The 27,865-nt window shown below is 49.9% G+C and overlaps 1 long non-coding RNA gene across 1 annotated transcript; it reads left to right on the forward strand.

Moving 5' to 3' along the window:
- Window positions 1-27,850, forward strand: LOC145536012 (uncharacterized). The gene is made up of 7 exons (XR_014075597.1): window positions 1-329; window positions 16,288-16,602; window positions 19,639-19,717; window positions 22,234-22,383; window positions 24,548-24,706; window positions 25,467-25,632; window positions 26,663-27,850. It is a non-coding gene; the product is annotated as an uncharacterized LOC145536012 (long non-coding RNA).
- The last annotated feature ends 15 nt before the right edge of the window (window positions 27,851-27,865 follow it).

Genomic DNA, 27,865 nt, shown 5'->3' on the forward strand with positions numbered 1-27,865 from the left:
GCCACACAGGAGACTCGACTCTCTGATGCTGCCGGCCCGAGTGTCAGCCTCACCCAGAGGGTCCCCGTGGCTTTGTGTTCCCAGAACGATGATTTGTTTGACAACGGGCTTTCCTTCCAGACTGTTCTTCCAGCCTGGCACAACGCGTGGGTCCTCAGACACAGAGACGGGGCCGTAGCGAGGCGGAGCCGGCACCTCTGGCCACGGGGTCGGGCGGCTGCTTCATGGTGAAAGGCCACGTAAAGGAGACCCAGACACTGTTGAAGGCCAGAAGGATCTTTGGTTTACATGGACTAACTGAAGCGTTTATGCTGCTCAGGCCTGAAAAAGTTAAGTGCTGGGGGCGGGGGCGGGGGGAAGGGGGGCGAAGCAGGACGGAGAAGGCTGGACTTATTCTATGGCACACAAAAGATTTTTAATAAGCTCGGAGAAAGGGCCACCACCCCCACCCCTCATGTCTTTCTCTCCCTGTCTTATTCCAAAGCTCCTGTGTTAGCCAGAGGGACAGCTTGGAAACACTGCCCTGGGAGGTGGGCAGCAGGCTGTGGGAGAGCTATTCTGCTAGGCTGGCCCCCCAGGCAGGCAGGCGACTTCCACGAGGTCAAGAACAGCTCCCCTGGTGAGTGATGGCGCAGGGCAGGGAGACCGACCTGGTGCTCTGGAGAAGTGTGGTGGGAGTCATGGTAGGGAACCCCCCATGCCGTCTCTGCTCCTAGTTCTTGGCAGGCTTTCTCTGAGAATCCACAATCTTAAAACAGTTAATGATTAGCCTTTAGGTGCCTGGAAGCCAGTGGGAAAGGCTGGAGGGACTTATCTTACCAGAGGCACTTGGAGTCCGTTTATAGGGGTCTTTGGTGAGGACCCGCAGAGTTTGGGAAAATGAGTAGCCGTCTGTAGGTTACTCCACTCTCCTCGCTCTACCAAACCATCTCCCCTTTACACTCATCTGGGGCTGGGCCTGGGGGCGGCTGGGATAGTCTAGCTCACCCACAACATAGGCCTACCATCTTGGGACGTCAGGGAGAGCTCTTGCCTAGCCTGTCTTTTTGGGATCAGTCTGGTAGATGGTGTCAAAGGCAGGGAGTGGGTCAGCACAGAGCCAGGAGGTCCAAAGCGACCATCCAACAGCAGGATTTATGCAGTCACTGACCTCCACTTCGGCCTCTCTTTTGCATCACACACCTGCCACACTGACTCAGTGTCCCAGGAGCCTCAAAGAGAATGGTTGGGAGGCGGGCATGGGTTTTCCTGCCCTGGGAAAGGAATAGGCTCTGTGGCCAATGGCTGTGTTGGCATCTGACTTTTGTATCAGTCTCTTCAGTGTGGCGATGGTGAGTCAGCCCTGGCCGCCCCTCCTCTGCTCCAGGTGCACTGACCAAATCCTGTTTCTGAGTCAGCTCTGGAATGTGGTGGTCTGCTGGGTGCCCGGCCCTGCCCCATGTTCTGAGAGCTCATTCCCCTCTGGAATTTCAAGAGCCTTATTTGCCCTTCTTCCCGGGCAGTGCTGCCTCTTGCCTTGGTTTCTGACTGGTGTACGAGACAGGTAGAGCTGTGGGTGGGGAAAAGAAGGACAAGAAAGAGAGAAGGGATGATGGAGGAGGCCTTGCCCTCATTTCACACTCATCCTGGTCTGACAGCTGCCCTTTCCAATTTGGGAGTCTTGGCCCTTTGGGGATGGAGTGATGGGGGAAGTGAGAAGTCAAAAGCTCTCATCAAGTCCCTGAATTGTAGCCTGTTTCTGGAATAATACAAAATCGATCCTTTAAACCAAAGGAAACAAGCAAAAACCTATGAACCATGACACCTTGCTTATCCAGAAGTTACTGGCCTTAGTGACCTCAACTATTGGGAACCATCCAAAAGAGCCAAAATAGCTGAAGAATTCCCTGCGCTGAAGTTCATTGACTGTTTACCACAGACATATTGGGATCTCTTTTCATCAGCATCTCTTGACTGTTACTTCACAAACTATTCTAACACATCAGATGACTCTGAAGTTCCCTCCAACTCCTGTTTCCATTTTAGTTTTTGTTTTGCTGATGACGGTGGGTGAACACGGGTGCTGTTGACCAGGGTCAGGAATACAAGAGGAGGAGGAGCAGATAGGAGGAAAAGGTGATGTGGCTGGGATACTGACAGCCACAGGAAGGTGTTATTACGCACATCTGAGCAAAAGAAGAGACAGAAAGAAAGCAGAAACAAGACATCAAGGAGGAGGGCAAGGGTGGAGCCATCTAGTGATGGGGCACATGGATGCAGAAGGTGGCCTCATCTGTGAGCGTGGCATGATTGTCCATGTACCCAGTGAGTGAGCCACCAAGACCACTTCAACTGTGTCTGTGCCATCAAAGGAAAGAGGCAACGTGTAATGCCATTTACTTTTTTTTATTTTATTATTTTTTAATTGAAGCATAGTTGATTTACAATGTTGTGTTAGTTTCAGATGTGCATCACAGTCATTCAGTTACATATATATTATATGTTCTTTTTCAGATTCTTTTCCCTTATATGTTCTTTCAAAATATTGACTAGAGTTTCTTGTGCTATAGAGTAGGTCCTTGTTGGTTATCTATTTTATATATAGTCGTGTGTATCTGATAATCCTAATTCATCCCTCCCCCTGGACATGGTTTATTTAAAAATACATGCACTTTTGTTTTGAAGTTTTAGTGTTTCCAGAGGGGGAACTTTACTTTGCCTGCAGATTCATTTCTTGAAAATAGCTCATTGTTCCCTGATGCTGGTTAAGTGAGGGGGTTAGTGTTTTCCCTACATGTTATTTCTGAAAGATGAAAAAATTTCTGCTGGCTGCCCAAGAAAATTCACTTTATCTCACTTGACATAGGAAGCCTGGCATTCCTTTGAATGCAGAATTTGAGAAGCATGCCCATCAGAGCACCCTTTAGTTTGAAAACAATTCATTTGCAGCACTGTTTCCTGGCTTCCAGGAGGGCTGGTAGTACAATAGGAAGGAGGGTGCTCCCCACTCCTTTGTTCCTGACAATAGGGAAGGGGACCCTTTGGTCCAGCAGAGCTCACCACAGAGGCTGGATGGGTGCAGTGGAGGTAATCCAAGGGCTCCCCCTTGGTTATAGGGGCCCTGTCGGCCTGAGGCTGAGCTTAGGCCTCCATTGGTGTGCCTCTTTCTCCTCCTGGGGAGATGGAAGCCACTTGAGGAATAAACTTTCCAAGCTTGGAATGATCAATGCCATATCCCCCTCACCTCGTCTCCTTTCTGGAGTCTCTGACCAGAGCCAGAGGATTGATGATCAGGGCCCTTGAGGGTCCTGATTTTGCACCCCGTTTTCTGCCTCCACTCTGGCCACTCTAGCAACCCCACTCATGTCTGGTCACCCCGCATCACTCTCAGGGATTGTTTGTGGGACGTGCAAACACGTGTGCTGAAGAACCACTGCTTTCAAGGAAGGGAGCTCATTTATTGAGCATCTAGTGCCCAGCAAGCGCTCAATGGGGCTTCCCAGGTGGCTCAGATGGTAAAGAATCTGCCTCCAAAGCAGGAAACCCGGGTTCGATCCCTGGGTCAGGAAGATCCCCTGGAGGAGGAAATGGCAACCCACTCCAGTATTCTTGTCTGGAGAATTCCATGGACAGAGGAGCCTGGTGGGCTACAGTCCATGGGGTCACAGAGTCAGACATGACTGAAGTGATTTAGCACGCACGCAAAAGGCTTTAAAAAGTACTGATGTCTACATGCCAGCCCCCAGAATTCAGACTCAGTTGGTCTGGAGCATGGCCTGGGCATGGGGGTTTTTGAAAGCTCTCTAGGGACTCTAGTGTGAGTCCCCGAGTCAGGACCAGTAACCTCCAGGGTCTGACCTGGAACAGAATTCCATTCAAACTCAGAGCCTTTCCCTATCTGCTGAGTGGATGGTGGTGATACCTATGTCCCAGTGACTTTGTGGGGGCCAAGTGAGCCAGGGTCCATGAAGCAGGTGCTAAAGCATGATTGCTGGCCTTCCTGTGCCGGAAAACATTGAACCGAAAGATATAAAATCACTTCTCCATCCTCCCGGTCTGGTGGCTGCCTATTTTCTTTTCAGCCTTCTTAGCCCAACTCCATCACTTGCATGTGGTTGAGGCTCATTAAATATTTGCAGGTCGACAGAGAAGGAGCAAGGAGAACCCTGCCGAGTTCAACAGACCCCAGGAGTTTGGTTTTCCCTTTAAACCTTTTGGAGGAAAGATGGAGCAAAAACTCCAGATGTAGGTTTTTTTTTTTTTTTTTAATGCCCTGATTGAGCAGTGTGAACACAGCTGAGGGCTGGTGACTCCCACTGGCCACCCCCCCCCCGCCCCGACCCCAGGCCATCCCGGGACAACTCACAGTGACAGGGCACCCCAGGCGAGCGCTGTGACTTCTGCCTCCCTCCACCTCCCCCCACCCCCGTCCTTTGATGAGAAACACGGAGAACCAGCGACTGGCTCACAGGGAAGGAGAACGCTCTTTCCTCAGCCCTGGGGACTTGTTCAGCTGTTCGGCATTTAGCAAGCCTTGCACCCCTTCCCTTCCAGCTCAAACTCAGCGGCATTTCAGAGCAAGCTTCAACCGCCATGGACCACAACCTTCAGGACAGGAAAAAGGGTTGCTATATAGCTCAGCCCAGCTTGTTTTTGGTGACCACGTTCCTGTCTGGAGAAGGGGAGTGAACTCAGAGGACCTGAGCTGGCAGGCGCGCCGGGGGCTCTCTGGATCCGGGTGGGGGTTGCTGTGCCTGGGCTGAGATGTTCCGGTGGTAATGAGTACCGTGCTGACGCCTGTAATTATGCAGTCTCTAAGCCCCCGGGGCTGGGGTGGTATATTTGCCTGTGCTGTTTGGGGGTTGATCCTGCTGTCAGCGCTTAGCAAGAATTAACAGTGACGCTCAGTGCACCACAGTCATAACACTAAATCTGATCTGCATGTCTATGATTCATTAAAAAAAAAAAGACCCACCGTCGCTGAAACCCCTCCAAGCCCATCATTGAAAGAAATTATGCTCAGTGGAAAGAGCGATTTGACGTCAAGGAGGACCTACGTGCCTTTTCATGAGCGGCTGGAATTAGAAGGCTGCTCTCCGGCAAGTGTAAACGGGATCCATACTTGGAAACCTCTGTGTAGCCGGCAACCTGCTTTCCAGGTGTGGGTTGCTCACTTTCCGGATTGTCTGAGGCAGGGTATTTTTAAGATCCCTGGCAGGCCACTGCCAGCACGCTTATCACGCCCTGCTGGGCCACACCAAGCTCCTTCCAGGCAGTATAGAGGAGGTTCTGGGAAGGCCAGCCTTTTTTTTTTTCCTTTCTTTTTTTTTTTTCTTGCATTTTAGAAGAACCCCAAACATAAGTGGAAAGACAGTCTGCTTCAACAACAACCTCCCCAGCATTCCCAAGTCCAGAAGAAATTAATTGTGGATGATGGGCTGTTGGGGGTGTTCTGTGGTACCCACTTGCTTTACTGTTTGGTATTTGGGAATTTCTTCGTTTTTCTTTTTCATGAGGTCACAACCCACGAGGATAGCCTTACCTTTTGGGGTTTTTGCTGTTCTGTCCTGTGGGAGAGGCCAGCGTCCACAAAGCAGGACCCCTGGGTTCAAGCCTTCCATGATTCCATGGACTCTTGGACATGTTGTGGTCCTGTATCCACAAAGCTGGGTCATAAGAAATCCCACCTCACCTTGATGCTTAGAGTCAAATAGGGACAAGGAGAGAAAACAAGTGATGGGGGGTTTTGATCTCTTAGCCGATATAGAAACTTCATAGATGAATTGTTAGGGTTCCAGTTACTACTGCTGTGTAACAAACAACCCCAAACTTAGTGACATAACAAGCATTGTATTATGCTTACAGATCTTGGGGTCAGAATTCAGACAGGGCTCAACTGGGTAGTTCTTTTGCTCCTTGTAGCATCTACTGAGGCTGCCCAGTGATGCGTCTAGATGCTTCTCTCCCATGTCTGTTGCCTGGAGTATCTGCATCTGCCCCCCAGCAGGGAAGTTTTGGGGTGATTGACTTCCTATATGGCTACTGGCTTCCTCCACAGTAACAGTCCCAAGAGACTCAGGTGGGGAGCTACATGGTTTTTTCTGATCCAGCCTGGACAGTCACACAATGTTACATGTTCCATACTCTAGCCACTGGAGGAGTCACAAGCCCACTCCAATTCAATGGGAGGGGACACAGACCCCACAATTCTTGGTGTGAGGAGTATCAGAGAATTTGGGGGCTATATTTTAAAACAGCTTCACTTTCTGATCTTATATGACTCTCCATTTAGTGCCTTCCATTTTATGGTGTTGTCACCTCCAATATTTCATTTGACTTTTGCAACAACCTTCCGACTAGGGTAATGTTATTGTACCCACTATGCTGATAAGGAAACCAAGACTCTGAGAGATGACCTGATTTGTCTGCTTTTCTACAGCAAATAAACCATGAGATGAACCTTGAACCCACATTCCTGGATAATAGATTTCAAAGATGTATGTCGTGCAGATAGGAAGTACACAAAGTAGCTGTTCTTCAGAAGCCACGATTGCCTGTCGCTTCCAAAATAACTATTTTCGTGTATCTCACGAGTTGTTTGGGAGACCTGACACAAGACTAAACCGAACCCATTCTTCATGGAGAATCTCTTGAGCTGCTTCCTCTGGTTTTCCCTGTCTCACCTTTGAGTCCCAAACCAGTGGACCAACAATAAAATGCTAATTCATCTAATACAAATGTGGAGAATTGGAGAAACCGAGCTCAGCCAGATTGGCAGCTCACAGGGTAAATATTTGATCAGTGAGTAAAAATTCAAATTTGCACTATTTGCTGAAGGTGAAAAGTATATTAGGGAACGAATGTAATGGGGGTTAAGTAGGCCTGTAGGAGGCCTCTTGCAGGATTCCACCCCCAGAAGCCCACAGCTACTTCCTGACCCGAGTTACAAGTGAGAGCAGGCCGGGCACCTCCAAGCAAAACTTCCCTCCTGGTAGGGGCCTGGGGCCATGGGGTGAGCCCAGCAAAGCGGGAAGACTGGTAGAGCTGGGCTTAACTGGTTCCATCTCTGTGCACATGTATGCTGGGTGTGCCATGCCCTCCCCCCGGTGGCTCCCCCAGCTCATTGGAGATTAGGGCTCCTGGCCTTCCTTTCCCACCACCATGGAAGCTGGCAGCTGCCCCTGCCTTCACTTAGGCCCCGAACAGTGCTCATTTTGTGCTATAACTTGTGTTATCCTGGATGGGCTTCAGGGGCTGCAGAGGTTAGGACAGAAGTCAGGAAGAGAAACCAGGCCTGAATGTTTAGCTCCTTTCCTATGCATCCCCAGACTTGTCCCCCTCTCGCTGCAGAATCCTCCCCATGAGTCCAGAGAGAGAAAATGTGCTTCTGAACAGCCTGGGCAAATCAGGAAATGGGCATGTATCTGGAGAACGTGCCAGTGATTCCACTAACGAGGCTCCAAAGTGGAACTGGTGCTCTGGATTCTGTGGACGTGAAGCTATGGGGCTGAGTAACAGCTGGTTGCTGGCAACCCATGGACAGAAGGGAGGCTGAGCTGGAGGCTGCAGAGAACCACGTCTGCTACAGCTGATGGCTCAAGCAGTGGACGTTTTGTGGTCCGGCTTGGTTTGTCCTAGTTAATAAGTGAGGCTGAGTTCATCTGAGGCTTATCCTGGGCCAGCCAGTGCCCTGGTGGGCAGCACAATGAAGCTTAATGACCAGCACTGCAGGACCAAGTCTGAGCCCCAAACAAGCCATGAGCGTTAGGCGCCCTGCAAGTTGACAGCTGTGATGGCTGCTGGTTACCAGGACGCAGGGCCTGAGTGGAGGAGGAAATCATGATGGAGAAATAAGACCAGAATTCTCCTCTGTGGGCCTGGGAGAATGCAGCAAATCGAAAACGCTGGGCTGGGCTAGGGTCAGACCGGGTTCCAGACAGGGGCCTGAAGAACAGGGAGGGGGCAACCAGGCCCAGAGGAAAAGAGGGATTTAAGCCAGGAGCTTAGAAATTAAGGGAGGGGGAGGATGTGACAGACATAGAGGAGAAGAGCCTCCTTCTAGGAAGGATTTGCTGCCCATTCAGGCTCGGCCTCAGCAGCTGAGAACACCTCACCCAGGGGCCCCTCTCCTGGGAGACCCTCATCTGGTGGCTGAGCTGGTGTGGGGTGGGGCCATTATAAAGTGTTAGTTGCTCAGTCGTGTCCAACTCTTTGAGACCCCACCTGGACTGTAGCCCGCCAGGCTCCTCTGTCCATGGAATTTTCCAGGCAAAAATACTGGAGTGGGTTGCCATTTCCTTCTCCAGGGGATCTTCCCTACCCAGGGATCGAACCCGGGTCTCCTGCATTGCAGGCAGATTTTTTTTTTAACCCTCTGAGCCACCAGGAAAGCCTTTATAAAGACCTGGCCATTTTGGCTCCAGGCAGGACACTGTCCTAGACACGCCTCACACCCTAGCTCGCTCCTCCAGGTTGGTTGAATCTGTCAGGCTTGCATTTCAACCCTACTCCCCACTCTGTCCAGTCCTGTTCCCCTCCACCCCCTTCCTTTCAGAGGGATTGATCCCTCCCAAACACGCCTCGGCCCCCTAACTCCATCTCAGCATCTGCTTCCGGGGAACCCAGCCTGTGACAGAGGGTCACCTACACCTTGGATCATGGATTCCATCCTAGGGACCAGCAGGACTCCAGATGGCATTTTATTCTGGGGGTTTTGTCCCATTTCCTTTAAATGGTTTCCAAAGTTTCCTCCACTGACTGGGTTTTATCTCCACTCGCTTTCAGAGATTATCCCAAACACAGTCAACTCCTTCGTTAGGGGAACTCCCCCACTGGTCCTCAGCATGAATGTTTTTTCACTCCCTCCCTTTCACTTTCTGCCCTTCCTCCTCAGACACCCTGCCCCCAACCCGAGGCCAGCCCCTGCTCCCATAAAGGACTCCTCTGCCCGCTCCTGTCTGCTCTCTTCTTGAGCTGGTTCCTGATGGTTGTGGCTCTCTGCCAGGGTCAGTCATAAGGTGTCCCTCGGCACACAAAACTCCATCCCCTGCCAGACACCGGGCCTTTATTGTTGGTGTGGGGACAAGCCAAATCACTTGGCAAGGTCCACACCAGCCCTTAGTCACCGTCTCATCACTGTGGCCATCGCTGCTGCCTGTCTCCCCTCCTGGGCTCTCAGTCCTGGTGGTGTTTGCTGCCCGCTTCCCCTGGCACAGACGGGGCTAGCCTGGGAACCCCAGATGTCACCTCTTGAGGGCCCCTGGGAGGCCCAGCTCATCAACTTCTCTGACCTTCTTGGCAGCCAACACCCCTAACACCAGAAGCCTAATTAGTGGCTCAGGATCTCCTCCCTCGCCCCCCTTCGCCTCCCCCCTTTCCCGGCTCCTTTCCTCCACCAGGAGAGGGGTGGGGCTCACCTTTCCCTCCAGTCGAAGGTCACTGAGACCAGGGGTTTTTTAGACATTGCACTGCAAGGGTGTGAGAGTAGATATTTCCAAACTGTGCCCCCAGCTCCCACCCCTAGTCACAGCCAGTTGGATTGAATTCGCCATTGATTTATTGTATGCTGTTCGGTGGCAGTGGGTGCCATTGGCTTGCATGAAGTGGTCCCCATTGTTAGAGGAGAACTTAGGGATGGGAGGGCATTGCCAAAGTAAGGAGTGACCTGTTTCAAGGCTCACTAGTCTCCCAGGGGCACAAGAGGGTCAAACTGAGGGCCAGGGGATTGGCTGGCCTAAGCCACCGGCAGACCTCTGGGGGACCCAGGGGGATCTCCCCTCACCAAGACCTGAGACAGACTCCTGAATGCTTCTCTCTGCTTCATTTACACAAACAATCAAAAAGCCCACCCAGCCCACATTTTATGGCTTGCAGTGTTTTAGTTCTAATTTGGCTTCATTTGGAAAAGAGGTTTTACTAAGTGGCATAAATTGAGCCTAACAAATTTTAAAACTAAAGCAGCAGCACCCTAAATGTTTAAAACTGTAATTGGAGAGAGATAAAAAGTGAGTTGTCGGGGAGGGGTGGTGAGAGAGGCAGAAGAAGGGGGAAGGGAAAAAATTCAATTTCCGTTCTACTTGGCAGGAGGTTAATTTCCTGCTCCCCCTCCCCCCGGGCCCCAGCCCTGTCCCCTCCCCCACCTAGAGAATGCACCCAGAAGGTTCCAGAAGCGATGCCAGTGCCCTGCGGGATGTCTTGTATGCAGTGGGTGCTTAGGAAAGACTGGGTGAACTCACTCTTTTTTTCTGATGTGACTGTGGACAGTGGGACAATGGGGACTCCTTTCAGGGGGCCCCTTTGCCCCCAAAGAAGGGGGTCTGCAAGTTCCCTCCAGGGTGGGATGGGGGCAGGGTGGGGGTGGAGTGGGAGGTATGGGCCATTAAACAGCCAGCATATCTCTTTGGGGGATTTTCCTTTAGACAACCAGCCCTCCTCCCAGGCAGGGTGCCATACACATAAATAAGCACGGGTGGGCGTGGGATGTATCCCTGAGTGTCCCGGGGTGCGGGGTGCAGTGGGAGCCTGAGAGGTCCTCAGGGCCTGACCACAGCCTCTCTACCTCCCACAGACTGTGGGTAGAGAGATGCCCTGGCGATGCTAGTCTATATTGATCACCCTCTCGCGGGAGCTGTTCAGCACCTAGAGTCTTAGTCTCATGATTAAGCATGCACTTATACAATGCTTCGGCCTGGAGGCAGCAACACGTCGGGGTTGAGGGGAAAGGCCATTTGGCAGCAAACCCCTCCCCTCCTGGCTGGGCTCTGCCTTTTGTGGTCAAAGTGACCTTGGCCAAGCCCCCAGGTTCTCCCACTATGAAATGAGAAGTGATGGCAACTAGGAAACTTAAAACCAGAACTATGTCATACAAGATGAAAAGGCTCTATTCTTTTTTTCAGCTGATATGAATATTCCTTGTCTTAAGACACTCTTGATACCAAGAATAAGAACACTCCTTAAATTAGTACAAGGAGGTTTAGTAACAGGATTCAAAGGGCTCTTACAAAACCCAGCTAGAAAGAAACTGTTGGGGGGCCAAGGGGGCAGGATCTGAGTCTGGAAGAGCTGGAAATGAGGGGGCAGTCTGTCTGTCTCTCCCTCAGGCTGGGGCCTGTGTCTGCTCCTCCCTGCTGGTGTCTGAGTGACTGCTGTTTTCTGTCTGCACCCTGGCTCTTCCTCAGTTCATTTGTCTGCTTGTACATGGCTCTGTAGGGCTGCACCAAATGGTAGCGCCACCTCTGCAAAGTGATCTGATACCTTCAGGACCCACCATTCTCTGATTGATTTTATGTCTCTGAGCTCAAAGTCTCAAAAGAGAATCGAATTGGTTCTGCCCTCAATCAGGCATATTGCTGTGATCAATCAGCAGTGGCCAGGGAAGTTGAGCTATGAGGAATGTCTATGGTCCCCTTGCCCACTCCTTAGGCAGGGACTATGGGTAGATATATGTGGGGATTTAACCATAGCCATCTCTAGAACATTCCTTATGTACCATGTCAATTTTTTTCTGAGTATGCTGGGATGCTTAACCCAGAACCCTGAACCAAAAAAAGTGCTCAAGACATAGTTGCTGATTGAGGAAAAGTTACCTTCTGCTAGAGCTCTGCTTTCTGTTTACCCCCTTCGCCTACCATTAAGCTTCTCATCTGGAGTGTATGGTTTCATGGAATGGTGTTCACAGGCCAAGGGCTATCTTACTAATATACGAAGAGTTCCTAGAAATCAATAAGAAAAATAATGATCCAATAGGAAAAATGGTTCACAAACATGAACACACAATTTACTGAAAAGGAGGTCAAAATGGTTTTTAAACATATGAAGTGTTCATGCTTATGATAAGAAAATGCAAACAGAACTACATAGAGGTATTCTGTTTCATCTACCAGATTGACAAAAAACTGATAACATACTATTTACAAACAAGTACTCTTATGCCTTGTTGTGGGAGTGTAAACTAGTCCAATCTTTATGCAGAGACACTGGCAATATCTATCAAAATTTCAAATATACCAGATCCTTTGATCTGGCAATTCCACTTCTGGGAATTTATCTTACTTGCCTCTATATTGTATGATGTATTAGTTAGTCATTGCTGCATAACAAACCACCCTACATTTTAGTGTCTTAAAACCACAACTCAATTATTTCTCACTACTTGGTTGTTGGGGGTGTTTCTGCTGATTTAAGGTAGACTCAGCTAATCTTGGCTAAGTTCACTCCTGTATCTGTGGTCAGCTGACAGATTGGCTAGGGCCTGGCTTGTCTAGGACAGCCTCAGCTGGGCCACTGGGCCCTGCACCCTACATGCTCTCATACTCCAGCATGCTAGCCTGAGCTTGTTCTCGGCTGATCTGGGCATGTTTATGGCAATTTCAGAGAAAAGAAAGAAGAAATTAAAACCTCAAGTATGTTTTGAAGTTTCTTCTTACATCAAGTCTGCTAAACAAGTTACATGGTAAAGTCCAGATTTCAGGGGTCAAGGAAAGGCACTGTGCCTTTTTAGTGAGAGAAGCAGCAAAGTCAAGGGTCAAAGGGCAGGGACACAGGAAGAGCTAAAGGCTTGGGATCATCAATGCAACGACATATGTGTTCAATCCTCCACATGTGTGCAATGACGTTTGTGCATGGTTACTCAATGCAGCATTGCTTGTGACAGAATCAACCAAAATGGCCACCAGTAGAAGATGGACTAAATAAACTATGGCATCCATGAGCTGGCATCATTTGCAGCTGAACAAAGGATGAAGAATCCCCCTGTGTACGAATGGAAAAATCCTGAAGGTAGTTGAAGTGAAAAAAGCCATGTGCGGGGCAGTGTGGATAGTATGCTACCTTTTATGTAAATAGAGGAGAGAAATAAGAATTATGTATTTGTGTTTGCTTGTATTTGCATAAATTAACTCTGGAAAGAGAAATAAGAAATGAATAGTGTGGGGAGCAAAGAAAGGGAAAGTCACAGTCTTGCTTGGCTTTTAGAAGTCTTTGTAGATCTAAAAAAAAAAAAAAAGAGACGAGCCTGCAATGGGGAGGCTGAGTAATTATGCCTAATTTAAACCTCGGTACCTAATCTGCTTTGCCCTTTGTGAATCTGTTTTGGGAAACACCCTCTCTCTAAAGGTGAAAGGGCAGGTGTTTCCGCTTCTGGGGTGTGCTGTCCCTGAGGACTGACAGAACATTCCCCACCTTCGCTTATGACCAGGCGCTGACATTTCCAAAGGATGCCACAGGCATTTTCCAGACATGTTTGGGGCTGACTTTGAGCGGGGATATATTCCTTGGCTCTTTGAATGTCAGTGTGCTGGTCTGTGAGAATAGGATCCCATTTCTCTGAATGTGTCTGGAGTCATGTGGTAATGGGTTTCTGTGTGGTTATGTCGTCCTCCTGATCAGGCTCTGGAATAACAGCAGATTCACTCCTGAGCCTGTGGTCGAGGTCAGCCAGACGCCTGCAGGGGCATAACTCAACCTGCACCAGGACCGAAGCTACTTAGAAGTGTTGCTCAAGCTGTCAGTGTGTGTGTGTGTGTGTGTTGGTCGCTCAGCCGTGTCTGACTCTTTGCGACCCCATGGACTCCTCTGTCCATGGGATTCTCCAGGCAAGAATACTGGAGTGGGTTGCTGTTCCCCTCAGTAGCCACTTTCAGACTCCTAAAGCTCAGAACTAGACTGAATCACAGTGCACATGCCCCTTCCTCCCCTGCTGCCCACCTGCAGGGCACAAGAAGGGATGCAGGAGCTGCCAGATTGGGCAGCCTTTGGAGAGACGAGATGACCAGTCTGTGCCTGCACCTGTTCTGCAGCCATGAGCAACTGCCACACTTGCCACCTCACGCACGCCGAGCACCTACCATGACCCAAGCATGGCTCTTGGTCCTCTGATTCCATAGGGACGAAGATGGGGACAGAAGCTTGCCGACTAGAAGAGGGCCAACTAAACAGATGCTTACAGTAAAGTCTGACATTAGCTTAATAGTTACATCTTGTCTGTTGCAAGGGACAAAACTCAATTCAAAGCAGCTTCAAGGAAAATGGAGTTCAAGTCCCACCATTATATTCAGGGAAACGGGCATCTCAGCGAACTCAAGGCCGTAATGTGTCTGGGCTCAGGACACTAGGAACCCAGGAACCTCTTCTCTCCATCTCCCCACTGCTCTTTAGTGGTTCTCTTCTCTCTCACAAAGACTAATTTTCTTCACGTGACATAGAATATAATGTCTGATGCTTTGGAGTGTTATCTCCTGGAAGCTTTAGCCACCAGTCAGATTTATTCACCTTTCTCCATTCCAGGAGAAACATAACGAATGGAAATCAACAGAAAGAAGAGATGAAATTGAGAGCATGCTGGTTGGGATAACTACCAGCACGGGGACAATTAGAGACCAAATTGGCGAGTCTGTTCTTTGTAAGTCTCCACTCCATTCCAACCTAGATAGCATATTTAAAAGCAGAGACATTACTTTGCCAACAAAAGTCCATCTAGTCAAGGCTATGGTTTTTCCAGTGGTCATGTATGGATGTGAGAGTTGGACAGTGAAGAAAGCTGAGCACTGCAGAATTGATGCTTTTGAACTGTGGTGTTGGAGAAGACTCTTGAGAGTCCCTTGGACTGCAAGGAGATCCAATCAATCCATCCTAAAGGAGATCAATCCTGGGTGTTCATTGGAAGGACTGATGTTGAAGCTGAAACTCCAATCCTTTGGCCACCTCATGCGAAGAGCTGACTCATTGGAAAAGACCCTAATGCTGGGTAGGATTGGGGGCAGGAGGAGAAGGGGACGACAGAGGATGAGATGGTTGGCTGGCATCACTGACTCGATGGGCATGGATTTGGGTAGACTCCGGGAGTTGGTGATGGACAGAGAGGCCTGGCGTGCTGCAGTTCATGGGGTCGCAAAGAGTTGGACACGACTGAGCGACTGAACTGAACTGAACTCCATTCCAGGTCCAAGATTTCTAGGGAAGGTTTTCACTGGCTCTGCTTGGTCAGGTGCCCAGCTCTAAACCAATCACTTCTGTGAAGGGGCAGGGCTATGAATGATTAATAAGATTCTGTCCGTGGAAACCGAGTGAATGGGAAGGGGGCCACTTGTGGAAAAGGAGCAGATAATACATGAAGTGTCCATTCCAGAGTGGTAGGGGCATTGGCTCAGGCTGAGGGTCGGGGGGCAGGTGTTCAAAGACAGGGATGTTTAGATGGAGAGCTGAAATAGGGCAAGCTGAGAGAGCAGGCTGCAGGGGAGACAGCTGTTGGAGGCAGAAGGAAGAGCCTGTGTGAGACCAGGAGGTGATGCATTCAGTGAGGCTGGGAGGTGGTGGGTGGTGAGAGACGAGGCTGGATGAGGGCAAGGGGCCGGGTTAGCAGAGCTCCTGCAAACATGAGTAAGACTGGGTGTTAGCTTGAGAGTCACAGAGAGCCCCAGAGGGGCCCACCTCCTGGAGGAGGATTGGAGGGGCCAAGACAGGAAGAGATGGGCTGTTAGGAGCTGTTTTAGTAGTTCACGCAGGACGTGACTATGAGAGAGAGAAGATTCTAGAGGCGTTGAAGGGCTAGAGCCAAGGATATCTGGTGGATCGGATGTGGGGGTGAAAGAGAGAATGGGATGCAAGTTGCTTCCATGGTTTGGGGCTTGGGCAGTTGGAGAGACGGCAGTGGTGTTCACTGAGAAAGACTGCTCTGTGTCTTAGGGTGGGTACCCCAGCAGCTAGCCCCCGAGCCAGGGCGGTATGTGAAAGTGATTTGTTAGAATCTGCTTTTGGGGAACACAAACTGGGGAGTGGGGAACTGGGAGGGGGAGGGAAGGGGGCCAGGCCAGAGTATGCTGCCATGCAGAGTCTCATGGAGGGCACTTGGACTCAGTCTCACGGAGAACTGGGAGACAGGGCAGGTCACACCTCAAAGTTGGCCCTGGTCTGGGATGAGGGGCCAGAATTTTACTACCTCTCTCTCCAATGAGTGGTTCAGGGCTGAATTCACATCAAGCGAGTCCAGTAGCCTGAGGAGGGTCCTCTGGCCAAGGGACACTGGGGCTAGCTTCTGGGCACACACAGAAATGTGAAAGGGACCTGAGGGATACACATGGGACATGGGTGACTTACAAAGAACAGACTCGCCAATTTGGTCTCTAATTGTCCCCGTGCTGATAGTTATCCCAGCCAGCATGCTCTCAATTTCATCTCTTCTTTCTGTTGATTTCCATTTGCTATGTTTCAATGATCCTGTGTTCTTCTCTGAAGTTGTTCCTATCTTCTGTTACCTCCTTCAAGAGAGTCTTCGTCCTGATTTTAATTTCTTTATTTATCTTTTTGTTGCAGCATGTGGGATTTTAATTCTCCGACCAGGGATAGAACCTGCACTCCCTGCATTGGCAGCACCTGGGATCTTAACCACTGGACCGCCAGGAAAGTCCCTCCTTGCGCTTATTTTAAATGCTTGGGCCTTCGGTGCCAGTTATGCATGTCTGCCGCTGCTGGGCCTGACGTCCAGTTCCAGAGCTTTCTTTTGTGCTGGGCATTCTCCTCAGGGGCCTCGATGCTTTGCTCTGTGAGGTCATGTGCCATGGGGTAGGGCTGAAAGCCAGGCACCACAGAACCAGTGTCGGTCACCCAGGTTTACAGCCACATCACCAGGTATATCTTCCAGATGGTGATTTTCCTTTCAACCCTCCAACGTCCACAGCAGAGGAGGGAGCAGCCTTGCTGGATTCTAGCCTATTGGTCCTGGGGGCTACTGCTCCGCCCAGCGCCTTTTTTCATCAGTTCCTCACCCAGTGGGCTTGTGTCACCTGATTGTACCCCCACGACCCTGGCATTGGCAACATGAGCTGGTGCCACCAATTTCTGCCATGGGTTGGGGGCAGGAAATGACAGTCCCAAAGTCTTGGGCAGATGAGATGATGCAAAAACCGAAGTTCAAAAGCTTCTTCTTTACCTGCTCCTTCATTTCTGCGCTGGCCACCCACCATCCTGACAGATACCACTTCAAGGCTCTCCTGGAGTTTCTCACTGGGTCTTGGCTGCCTGCTGGAATATAGGGTACCTTCTCATTTCATGGGCATTTCCAGGCTTGGGAGAGGGAGCAAGTGGCTTAGATAAGCCTGTCTCTTGTCTGGCTGGTCTCGACCTCACCCTTGTCCCAGAACCTGGTGTCTCCCAGGCATCCTGCTCAGGTCTAACTCCCACTGAATCCAGCCCAGCCTCATTGTGGCTTTTGGTGGCTTCATAGACCAGGCTTTGACCTGTCCCCTCTCTGGGCATTCAATCCCTACCTGTCTCTGGTGAGTGACTTCACCTCTCCTCCCGTTGTGGATAGCTGACAGTATCCTTCCCCAGCCTGCGATTGGCACATCTGCCTACATGTCTGCCAGGGGCTGCTGTCATAGGATGGTGATGCCCAAGGGGAAGGGACAGGCTGCCAGACTCAGCTGGGGAGGAGAAGTATGAGTTGCTACAGCTGGGAGAGATTCGAAGGTGGGCACCAAGCACCATTCTTGGAGGTCTTCTGTGCTCTGGAGTGGAATCTGGGGATCAAAGGGGAGTAGCTGAGGTTGACCAGGGTGGCAGATGAGGACACTCAGGAGCTGAGGACAGGGGCTATTTACTATACGGTACAGAAGCATTTCAATATTTTAACAACCTGTCCAGCTGTCGTAGCTGTGCATTGCAGCTGAATGTCAGCCCAGGTTGTAGGTGGCAGTGAGCAGCTGGGCTGTCACACTGACGTGCAGAGCAGATGGAGTAGTTCTCAAATGCGGCAAGAGAAATTTAGGCTAGTCATTGGAAAACCGCTATCACTACCTTTTACCAAGGTGGGCTGGTGACTGTTCTCTCTGAAACTTTAGGGGTTCCGAGAGGTAGGTTTTCAACATGGACTAGATGTGGCTTTATTCGGCTGGCCTGGCATCAGGGGATCAGCGCAGATGACTTGCCTCTGATTTGCAGGCAAAGATCCCCAAATGAAATGCAGGAATGATTAATCAGAAACCTTTTTCGAGCATTTGCTGCATGCCAGGCACAGTGCTATGTCATGAGGTTACAAAAATGAATAAATGACCTTCCTTGTTCCCGTGGAGTTCATAACAGGGTCATGAGAGGGATGACCCTGCCCAAGAGATGACCATAGAACCAAGCTGTCAGTGGGATGTACTGGATGAATCATAAGGCGAAATGACGCAGAAACTCTATGGGGTGAGGGGCTGGCGTGAGGAGTGGCCTTCATTTCAGAGCAGGGGTGGGATCTGCTTCTAAAAGTTTTTCCTTTGCCTCTAGAAATAGCAAGGTGGTGAGACTGGGTTCTGATTTTCACCTCCAGATAGCAGGACACGTTTTGTCCTTGAAAGCACTCAGATCGGCTCTCTTCGCCAATGTGAAGTCACCGCTTGTTAGCAATGCACAACTGAAATCAGAATCTGTCCTCCTGCCAGCCAGCCAGCGCAGAGGCCCAGGGCCTCACAGGCTGCGCTGAAGGGCTGTTCGGGCACCTTCCTTCTAAGATTTCTCCAGCCTGAGGAGGAGGCAGAGGACAGTGTGGACATTACTGCTCCTTCCTACAAAGTGGTACCTAGGAAACAGGGGCAGCCCTCTGTGAGACTGCTACCCCCAGAGAGAGGGCTGGTCTCCCTGGGTGAATCTTGGAGGCCACCCCGGTGGGTATCCAAGCCATTTGTCCCCTCCCTGAGGAGCGTGTCTGGGAGGATGGGCTTTGGCTTGAGTCCAGAGCCGGAATGACTCCTCTGTACCATGAAATTTTGACAGATCTAGGATCCCCAAGCTCAATGCTCTGCCCTCAGAATGGGACTTTAAGTCCTGTGGTCCAAGATGGCAGCTGTGACACTCATGTGTTAAGGCAACAGGAGAGAGGAAGTGACTAAAAAGAAGGGGATGAAAAGGCACTGCTGTCTTTTCAGGAAGATTCCTGGAAACTTAATAGATCATGCATCCACTTATGGCACATTGGCCAGAACTTAGTCACATGACCACACCTAGCTGGGAAATGGAGTCTTTCTCCTAGGGAACCAGGAGAGAGGAGATGTTGAGGGACAAGTTCATAGACTATGAAAAATGGCTCGGATTTCCCTGATGCTCCAGTGGTTAAGACTCAGAACTCCCAATGCAGGGGGCCTGGGTTCGATTCCTGGTCAGGGAACTAGATCCCACATGCTGCAACTAAGACCTGGCAAAGCCAAAATAAATAAATATTTTAAAAAAATGGCTCAACGTCATCCAAATATTGGGATTCTTCAGTGAAAATGCTCTATAAATATCTGTTAAGATAAGAAAGGAGCTGTAGGTTAAATAGAGCCTTACTTTAAATTTTGTGTGTTTGTGTGTGCTCAGTCAGGTCTGACTCTTGGCGACCCTATGGACTGTAGCCCACCAGTTTCCTCTGTCCATGGGATTTTCCAGGCAAGAATACTAGAGTGGCTTGTCATTTCCTCCTCCAGGGATCTTCCTGACCCAGGGATCAAACTGGCATCTCTTGTCTCCTGCATTGGCAGGCAGAGTCTTTATCACCATGCCACTTGGGAAGCCCCACTTTAAATTTTAGCTATTGATATTTTCCCCTCTCTCTAGCTATGGCTGATCTTTTCAACTCTGTGAATGCAAAGGATTTTAACAAATATTTCTCCTCTTTTTCTTTCCATGGACTTCTTTTTTAAACAAAAGTACTACTTACATCCAAAAACATTTCTGACTGATATAGATCCTTTTATGGTTCTTCCTTCCACTGGAAGCTCCTTATGAGGTAGGTCTACACTCTCTGGGCACCCACTTTCAGATGCCTAGTCCCTCTTAATCCCTTGCCACCAACTGGCTCCTTCACCAGGTCATAGTCATTTTATTCTAATAAAATCTAATGACTGTTGTTCCTATCTTCTGTGTCCTAAAGTGTCCTTAAGCCTTCTAATGAAACTCTTTTCCCCTTTGGTTTCTAGGATCCTAGATTTCATAGTTCACTTTCTATATTCTGACTATGACTTCTATGTTTTGCATAGGGTGGGAGCCTCTTCCTTGTCTTGCCCATAATTCTAGATACTTTATCCCCCTAAGCTTTAATCTTAGTCCTTTTCCTTTTATGATTCACTAGCACCACTGCCATTCCCACCATCTCCACCACCATCTGTCTCCATTACCACCACTAACGACCACCACCATCATCATCGTCACCACCACCATCACCATTTCCACCATTTGCACTGCCAGTTTACAAACATAATCACTAATCTTTCAATCCTCACAGTAGCTGCATAAGGTAAGTAATATTATTATCCACATTTTGCAGGTAAGAACACTGAGGTTCTGAGAAGTTAATGTATTTTGTCCAAGATCAAAAAGCTAGTAGGTGTTAGAGGTGGAATTTGAATCCTGGTTTGTCTGATGTCAAAGCCTGGGCTCCCAATACACCATACTTCGTCTTTCCTTAAATTATCACAGGATTCACTCCTCATCTCTTCCTCTGACAACAGTGGATACCAAGCCCTCTTCACTATAGATGTTGATAATACAACAACCTCCTAACAAACCTCCTTGAACATAGGCATACAGGCCCCATGCCACCTCCATTGGCCCCCTGCATACTCATCTATCCAGCATTAGACTAGTCCAGTGATACTTAAATCAGCCTTTCTCATGTCCCTGCCCTGCTCACACATGTACAGTGGCTCCCTGATACCTCATGGGTCATGTTATGGCTTTCAAAAGCCTTCTTCACCTGAGCCCACGCTCTCCAACTACCCACTACTTTCCAGTATTCTGGAGCCAGGTGTGGTGGATGTTATTAGTGTTCACCAAGAGCCAGTTCCTCTCTCCAGCATGGGGGAAATGATTCTTACAGTCCCTTTGCAGTTAGGTAGAGGCAGTGCCCAGTTCTGGTCAATGAAATATTAATACATATGGATGTGATGTATGATACATTATATTGAGGCAATGGGAAGACCCTGTAGGACTCTCCAACTTCTTCCTAGTCTTGCTGGGTGAGTAGTGGGAATGTTCCCGAGGGTGGAGCCTCCATTAGCCTAAGTCCCCGAGTGATCTGTATGGAACAGAACACCTTTCCCCTTTCATCCATTGCCTTGCAATGAACCTTGCAAGGGGATGAAGTCCATTGGTTGAGCCACTGCGATCTGGGAGTTGTTCGTTATGATAGCACAAGCCAAACGTGTTGGTCAGGATAGGTGGAGTTATGCTGTAGCAACAACTCCAAATCTCATTGGCTTACACACAACACCAAAGCTTTACTTCTTGCTCATGCTACATGTTTTGTGTAGGTCAGCAGGAGAAGAGGCTCTTCCTGTCATAGTCACTCAGGTATTCAGGAGGATGGAGAGTCCATCTTAGTTTGTGCTCTGTGATCACCTCCAAGGGGGGGTGAAACATGGCGAATAGTGCCCTGGCTCTTTAAACTTTCACTCTAAGTAAGTTTCACAAGTAAGCTCCACTAACATTTCATTGGCCAAATCAAGCAAATGGCCACACTGAACTTCAAAGGAGGGCAAGACAATATCATTCTACCATATGCCAGGGAAGCAGAAAGTTGGAAATATCTCGTGAACCATCTTGACTAATATTCTAGATAATCTAGTCCCTCCATGCTTGCCTCCATCCTGCTTCGAGGACTTATTTCGTGCTAATTTCTCACCTTTTAACCACAGCTCCAGGCCTATCATTCCTATAAAGATTTTCTTAATATTCCCAGCACAGGTACTTCCTGCTTCCTGAAAGGTGGTCAAAATTCAACTGGTTATTCATTGGTTCATGTATAAACAATAAGACTATTTTGCTTTTCACAAACACACCCAAATCCATTTGCATATACATATATTTATATATACACACACAAATCTACCTTATCTCCTTCTTTGAAACTATCCCTTGCATGACAGTTCATTCCAATGAGAGGTTCACTGCTCCAAGAGGTCTGTGAAATTAACTGCCTATGGAATTTGTGGTACATCCATGTCCTTATCTGTCAACAGGCGATAATAATAGTGCCTCTTTTATACAGATGTGTGAGAACTAAAAGACTTAGTGCATATAAAGTGCTTACAACAGCAGCTGGCACGCAATAAGCACTCAATAAACTCCAGCTATTATTATTACTCCCATAAACATCTCTGCTGATAGCAATCTTTACCTTGTGAAGGTGGATTGGATTTCTTGCTGACAGTTCGAAAGTCATCAAGATCTGTGGCAGGTGCTGTTGGTGCCAGTGTGCCCTCTGCCCACCCCAGAGGCCTCTTCTGACCATTCTTGTACCTGCAGATGGTGTCCTGCATGTCGCTGCCAAAAGGTGTTGTCTGGCCTTGGAAGGAATGAAGGCCCTTCCAAGTGGCTTATGGGCGGGATAATGGCTCTGCAAGCGTTGGGGAATGAACACCCTTGGAGCAACTATTAACCAGTGAGGCAGAGGAGGTAATTCATCAATATCTCTGTTTCATCACTGCACCATGGGACAAGTCTACAGTCTCCTGGAGGGTCCCACCACATGGCAAATATGCTTATTAATGCACCCTTTTAAAAGAATTGATTTGGTTGCATCGGGTCTTAATGACGGCACATGGGATGTTCATTGCATCGTTTGGAACCTGGGGAAGGACTCGGTAGTTGTGGCACACGGGCTCCAGAGCATGCAGGGTCAGTAGTTGCAGTGTGTGGGTTTAGTTGCTCCGAGGCTTGTGGCATTTTAGTTCCCTGACCAGGGATCAAACCTGCTATGCAAGTCCTCTGCATTGCAAGGTGGACTCTTTACCGCTGGACCACCAGGGAAGTCTCTAACATACCTTTTTTTGCCTTTCCCCTCTTTCTTATCTCACTTTCTCCACCCTCTCCATTGTATTTTCTGGGATCACCTCCCAAAGAGATTACTTGTATGTGTGGGGAATAACACTTTTGGGGAGGGGGCCAATATGAGGCAAAGCTTAATGCAATGTAACAAAGTTTTTCATGTGGTCTGGCGACTACCTCTGGCAGTGATTCTAAAAGTGGAGTTGATCGAGGTTGTGAGTGATGACTGCATGATCAAAGTAAACCTGTGGCCTCATCAGGTGTCAGCGGTGAGGGAGACACCTTTGGGTGTCTGTCCGCTGGGGTACCCTTTAGGGCGCTCGTTAGTTTTCTGGCTCTCTCACACTGCCCTCTTAGTGACTTCTCCTGAGAAGGCTCTTCTTTGCTCAGGGATGGCAGAACATGGTTCCCTGCTCAGGTGGGGGCTTTTGTGAGTTCTGGGGAGCCCAGTGCAGAGTTGTTCCATGAACACCTTGTTTGACTGAGGTTCTCCCTCTGCGGTGGGCAGTGGACATCAGCTTCTCCAGGGTCTGTGACAACTTCCTCCTCATGTTCTGAAAACCTGCAGTATGATGGGCATCAGGAAATATTTAGGACAGTTAGGCTGCTGTTCACACTCTGCAACCAAGAGAAAAGATATGAACCGACTTGTACATGCGTGCAGTGGTGTCAGAAAGAAACTTCCAATCAGGGACAGAGTAGCCAGAAAAAGAAAAAAAGAAAAAGGATAAAAGAGCATACTTCCCCTGAACAGTAAGGAGACGGGTGCCCTTCCATCTCCCTCTCCCATCAGGGCTGGCCTCCGGGAAGACAGACCTCTTCCTGCACTGTTTTCTGAACACCATGATCTTTTAAGGCTGATTTAGGAGTGTGTCTGTTTTGGAAACACATAGGCCCAGAGAAGGGAGCTTTTGTAGTTGCAGAAGAAAAATGAACTCCCAGGAAGGTTTTCCAGATTTCGGAAATGAAAATGGTGATTGTAATATCTGCCTTCCTTGTCCTGAGGATTAAATGAGGTAATGTATGCAAGGCTCAGAACAGGCGCTCAAAATGTGAGTGTTGTTATTCTAATACATGGAGTTCTATAGAATACGTTGGTTAACTTTCTCTGATGCCATTCTGAATGTTTTTGTTTCCGCCTGAGAGGAGCCTGAGTCTAACCTTGCCTGCCCAGAGAGCCACCTTGAGTTAAGCGCAGTCCAATGAGTTGCATCCATTTCTCTGGGCTCTGTTGCACGTGGCGGATGGCTCTACATGTGCCTGGCATGAAGTAACAAGCCATGAGGGGAACCATCACCCCCAGCACGCTCCCATGGGGCTCCGAGGCTGGCAGATTGCAAACAGGAATGAACGGAACCCCAGACTACCCAGTTCCTATTGTAGGGGGAGGAAACCAGCTGAGAATGTATTAATAAATGCTCCAATGGGAATTTGGTGGTGGGGTCTCTAAGCTGACCAGTCAATGTGCAAAGACTTCTGCACCTAGAACCTAACTCCAGGAAGGCTCTATTTTGGGGTTGGGAAATCCATCCAAACCCTTTTTTCCTAGCTGCATGTGAACTTCGAGGAGCAAAAATTATGCTTCTGCAGGAGCCAGCAGAAGAGCCAAACTCTTCAAATCGCCAAGGCAGCTGTCTCAAATGTACATGTTATTAGGCTGATTGAAATAATCAGAAAACAGCTCCAGAATGCTGGCTTGGAGAAAGGCAGGCACTTTCTGCTTGGCAGAGAGTGATGTCAGCCTCCTCAGCGGGAGGAAATCAAATGTTGTCTTTCTTCTTTTCCCTTCTAGAAATACTTCCCTGCATTGTTTGATTTCCCATCCATTTGGCAAGATGGGCTCTTGGCATATCTCACCTGCTGTGCCATGTGGCTCCCGGGCTTCCTGGGTCACCAGGTGAGGGGAGAGATGCAGAATGACCCCCCAGAAACATGTCGGCTTGGATTGCAGGCAAGTTCTTTGTGCCTGGAGCCTGTGTTTTTCTCCATCTCTCTCTCTTGGCCTCTCCTTTACCCAGGTTGTCATTAAGCAAGCAAGAAAAGGCCAAAACCCCTGCAAATCTGACCCCATGAGGTAGAGCCAAGTGTCCCCATCAGAGGAGACGATGCAGAGGCAGAGGACGGGAGACAAATGATCCCTGTCTCCCTGTGATGAAATCAAGTTAGCGCTGGCCACATTAATGCCCACTTAGAGTGCGGAAGGGACCGCGACCGGGTCAGGGCTGGGCTGGGAGGGTGGGGGGATGTCCCCCCCCCACTGTGGCCTCATAGCTCTTAGCATCCCTTAGTCTCCTTTGCAACCTGGGCCCAGTGGTCCCCTTTCAATGCACCGTCTGGCCCCGATTTGCACATTTGCACGCGGGGGGAGCAGGTCTGAGCATGGGCGAAGTGATAGCTTTGCATCCCATCCTTCCTCAGGTGGGTAGCCTCCTCCCTGGGGCTCCCTGTGTGCCACCCCCTTGTCAGATTTCCAGATTTGGGGAGAAATCTGGGGGGGGATGGGTAAGGGCCATGGATGGGATGGGGGTGGTGGGGAGTGGTGCTGGGGGACCCAGCTGCTGGCATTAGCCTCAGAACAGCTCCTGGAGACGTGGGGGCCTGGCCAGGGATGGGGGAGGGGAGGGGAGCCCTTCTGTGTGGTATTTGCACATCAGTGGGGAGCGTGCTGCTTCCAGGCTCTGAGCAATAACAAGGCGCATTTGCTACTGCAGGTTCATTAATGAGGCCGGCGGGAATGAGGATTGGCTTGTCCACTGTGTTAACTGGACTGGAGGAAAAAAGGAAAAGTCAGAAAACAGAGAGCAGCATTCGGTTTTGTGTTCAACTTTCTCGACTCCTCTGGACCCCTGCAGACCTCTACCTTGGCTGCCACTGGGGGTATGGGGTGCGGGGGGAGGAGAGGGTTTGGCGGGGGTTGAGGGGCCTGTTGCTCATTCTCTGCATCCCCTTGTCCTCTATTTTTTTCTTTTGAATTAATGCAGGTGTGCTAAGTCACTTTAGTCGTGTCCGACTCTTTGTGACCCCAGGGACCCTAGTCTGCCAGGCTCCTCTGTCCATGGGATTCTCTAGGCCAGAATGCTAGAGTGGGTTGCCATTTCCTACACCATTTGAATTAATGCTGGGCACCATTTTTAGTGCCCTTGGGTCACAATTGGACATTTTTTCCCCAAGTGATGACCACAAGACATTCTTTTTCTTCAGTACAGACAGCTTTCCCAGGGTTCTGCTGGCCCTGATGTGGGGCATGAGGTTTCTGCCCGGCCTGCCCACTCAAGAGGAGGGGGAACACTTAAGAATCCTTGAGTGTGGAAAGTCAGGAAACTGGGAGCCCCTGGGATGCACCATCTTGCTCCCATTCCTGCTCTTTCTCAAGGCTCTCACCTGCCTTAGTTGCGTCCCCTGCTCTGGGTGGCCATCCTACACCGGGGGTGTAGACAAAGACGCCCCTGGGTCTGTGGGATGCGCGGTGGCCCCCAGGAGCCCTTGGACTGTTGTGGTCCCAGAGGCCCTGGCCCTGGGACCTGTTGTCTTCCTTCTTACTCTTCAAGGCGGTGTGACTTTGCAGCCAGCACTCCTGTTTGCTGGGCAAACACACGGTGAAAACAGTCCAGTTCCAGAGGCTTGCAACCTGGTAGCCACCCCCTACCCCCACCCTGGGCTGGCAGGAAAGAGCATCGTAGGGAGGTGGGCATTATTTGGGGCCCCAGGGCTTCTCCCTCTGTACCAGGGGTAAGGGTCAGGCCAGCCGGGGAACTGGGGGTCATTCCACACCACGACCTGTCAGGAGATCAGCAGTCCTGGCGAGAGGTTGCTTGGGGAAGCTAGATGATATTATCGACCAAATAGGGGTTTGGGGATTATCTATGGATTTCATTTATCTGTGTTTTCCCGGTCTCTCTTGTTGTAGGTAATTAAGAGCTGATTGCTGGTAATTAAGAGTTGTTGAGAGAGCCAGCAGGATCCAAAAAGAAGACTCACACGTTTTTGTCTGAAAGACTCCTGGTATTTTGCCCCTCCCCCTCTGCCTGCCCCCACCTGGTGGACCCCCAGAGAGCAAGTCCCAGCTTGTCAAGCAGATTCTACCTTCTGACTTCATTCCCTGCTGTGGTTTTCAAGCCTTGAGAAAAGACATGTAGGGGGGTGAAGTTCTAAAGTCCTGACCCTCAGGTGTGCTTTTCCCTATTTCTCCCAAACTGCAGGCTTAGCTGGGCTCTTGAGCCCCTGTTTCTGCTGGTGGTGGGCAGCTTGAACTTGGCAAGTCCAGGCACAACTCACTTGGGTTGAGATCATGGTCACTTTGGGGCCGAGTCTCTCTTGCCCTTTCTGCCCTGGTCTGAGTTGCAGGGTTGGGTTGGGGAGGGCTGGGTTGGGGAGGGAGGGAGGGAGTTCTTTGTGGTCCACATGCTGCCCTGCTTCCTGCTCCCCCTCCCTCCCCTGGGCTTGCTGATCTTGGACGAGTTGCAGTTGCATTTGTCCTTCCTAGGCTAGAACACAGAGCCTGATGTCCTTGGGAGGCTTGGGTCCAGGGGCCTGGCATGCTGTTTCCTTACATGCCCCAGGGTGGGGGTGGGGCTTCAGTTAACCCTTAGGGGTACTGTGGGTGCATGTGTGCTCTTGGCTGTTCCCCCCACTGTGCTGGAGTGTGCAGGGCCTGTGCCAACCTCGGGACCACTGCCAAGGCCCCTCATTTACTCACGGCCCCTTTACCTCTGCATGCGAGTGTGCTCACTCAGTCCTGTCTGACCCTTTGTGATCACATGGACTGTAGCCCACGAGGCTCCTCTGTCCATGGGATTCTCTAGGGTGTACAATTGTCCCGACGGGCTGCTGCAGAGTAAGGCCCGGGCCCCTCTCTCCTTTCCACACTGGTCAACCTCTCTGGGCTTTCCGTGCCTCTCCTGTCTCTGTACTGTAAGAGCCTCAGGCCTGTCCCAGGCTTCAGTTGACCTGGAGACCTTTCTACCGGTTAACCAACCTCTCAAACTAGTGGAACCTTTATTCCCTTTCCCTGTGGCAGGAAAGCTGCTCTCCTGCCTCCCTGTTCTCCATGTTATGGTATAGAATGAACATTAAATCCCAGGCACCTAAGAAGGTAGGTTTTCAGAATTCC

The sequence above is a fragment of the Giraffa tippelskirchi genome, chromosome X (assembly GCF_054371585.1).
Source record: "Giraffa tippelskirchi isolate mGirTip1 chromosome X, T2T-mGirTip1v1.2.pri, whole genome shotgun sequence".
Taxonomy (NCBI): Eukaryota; Metazoa; Chordata; class Mammalia; order Artiodactyla; family Giraffidae; genus Giraffa; species Giraffa tippelskirchi.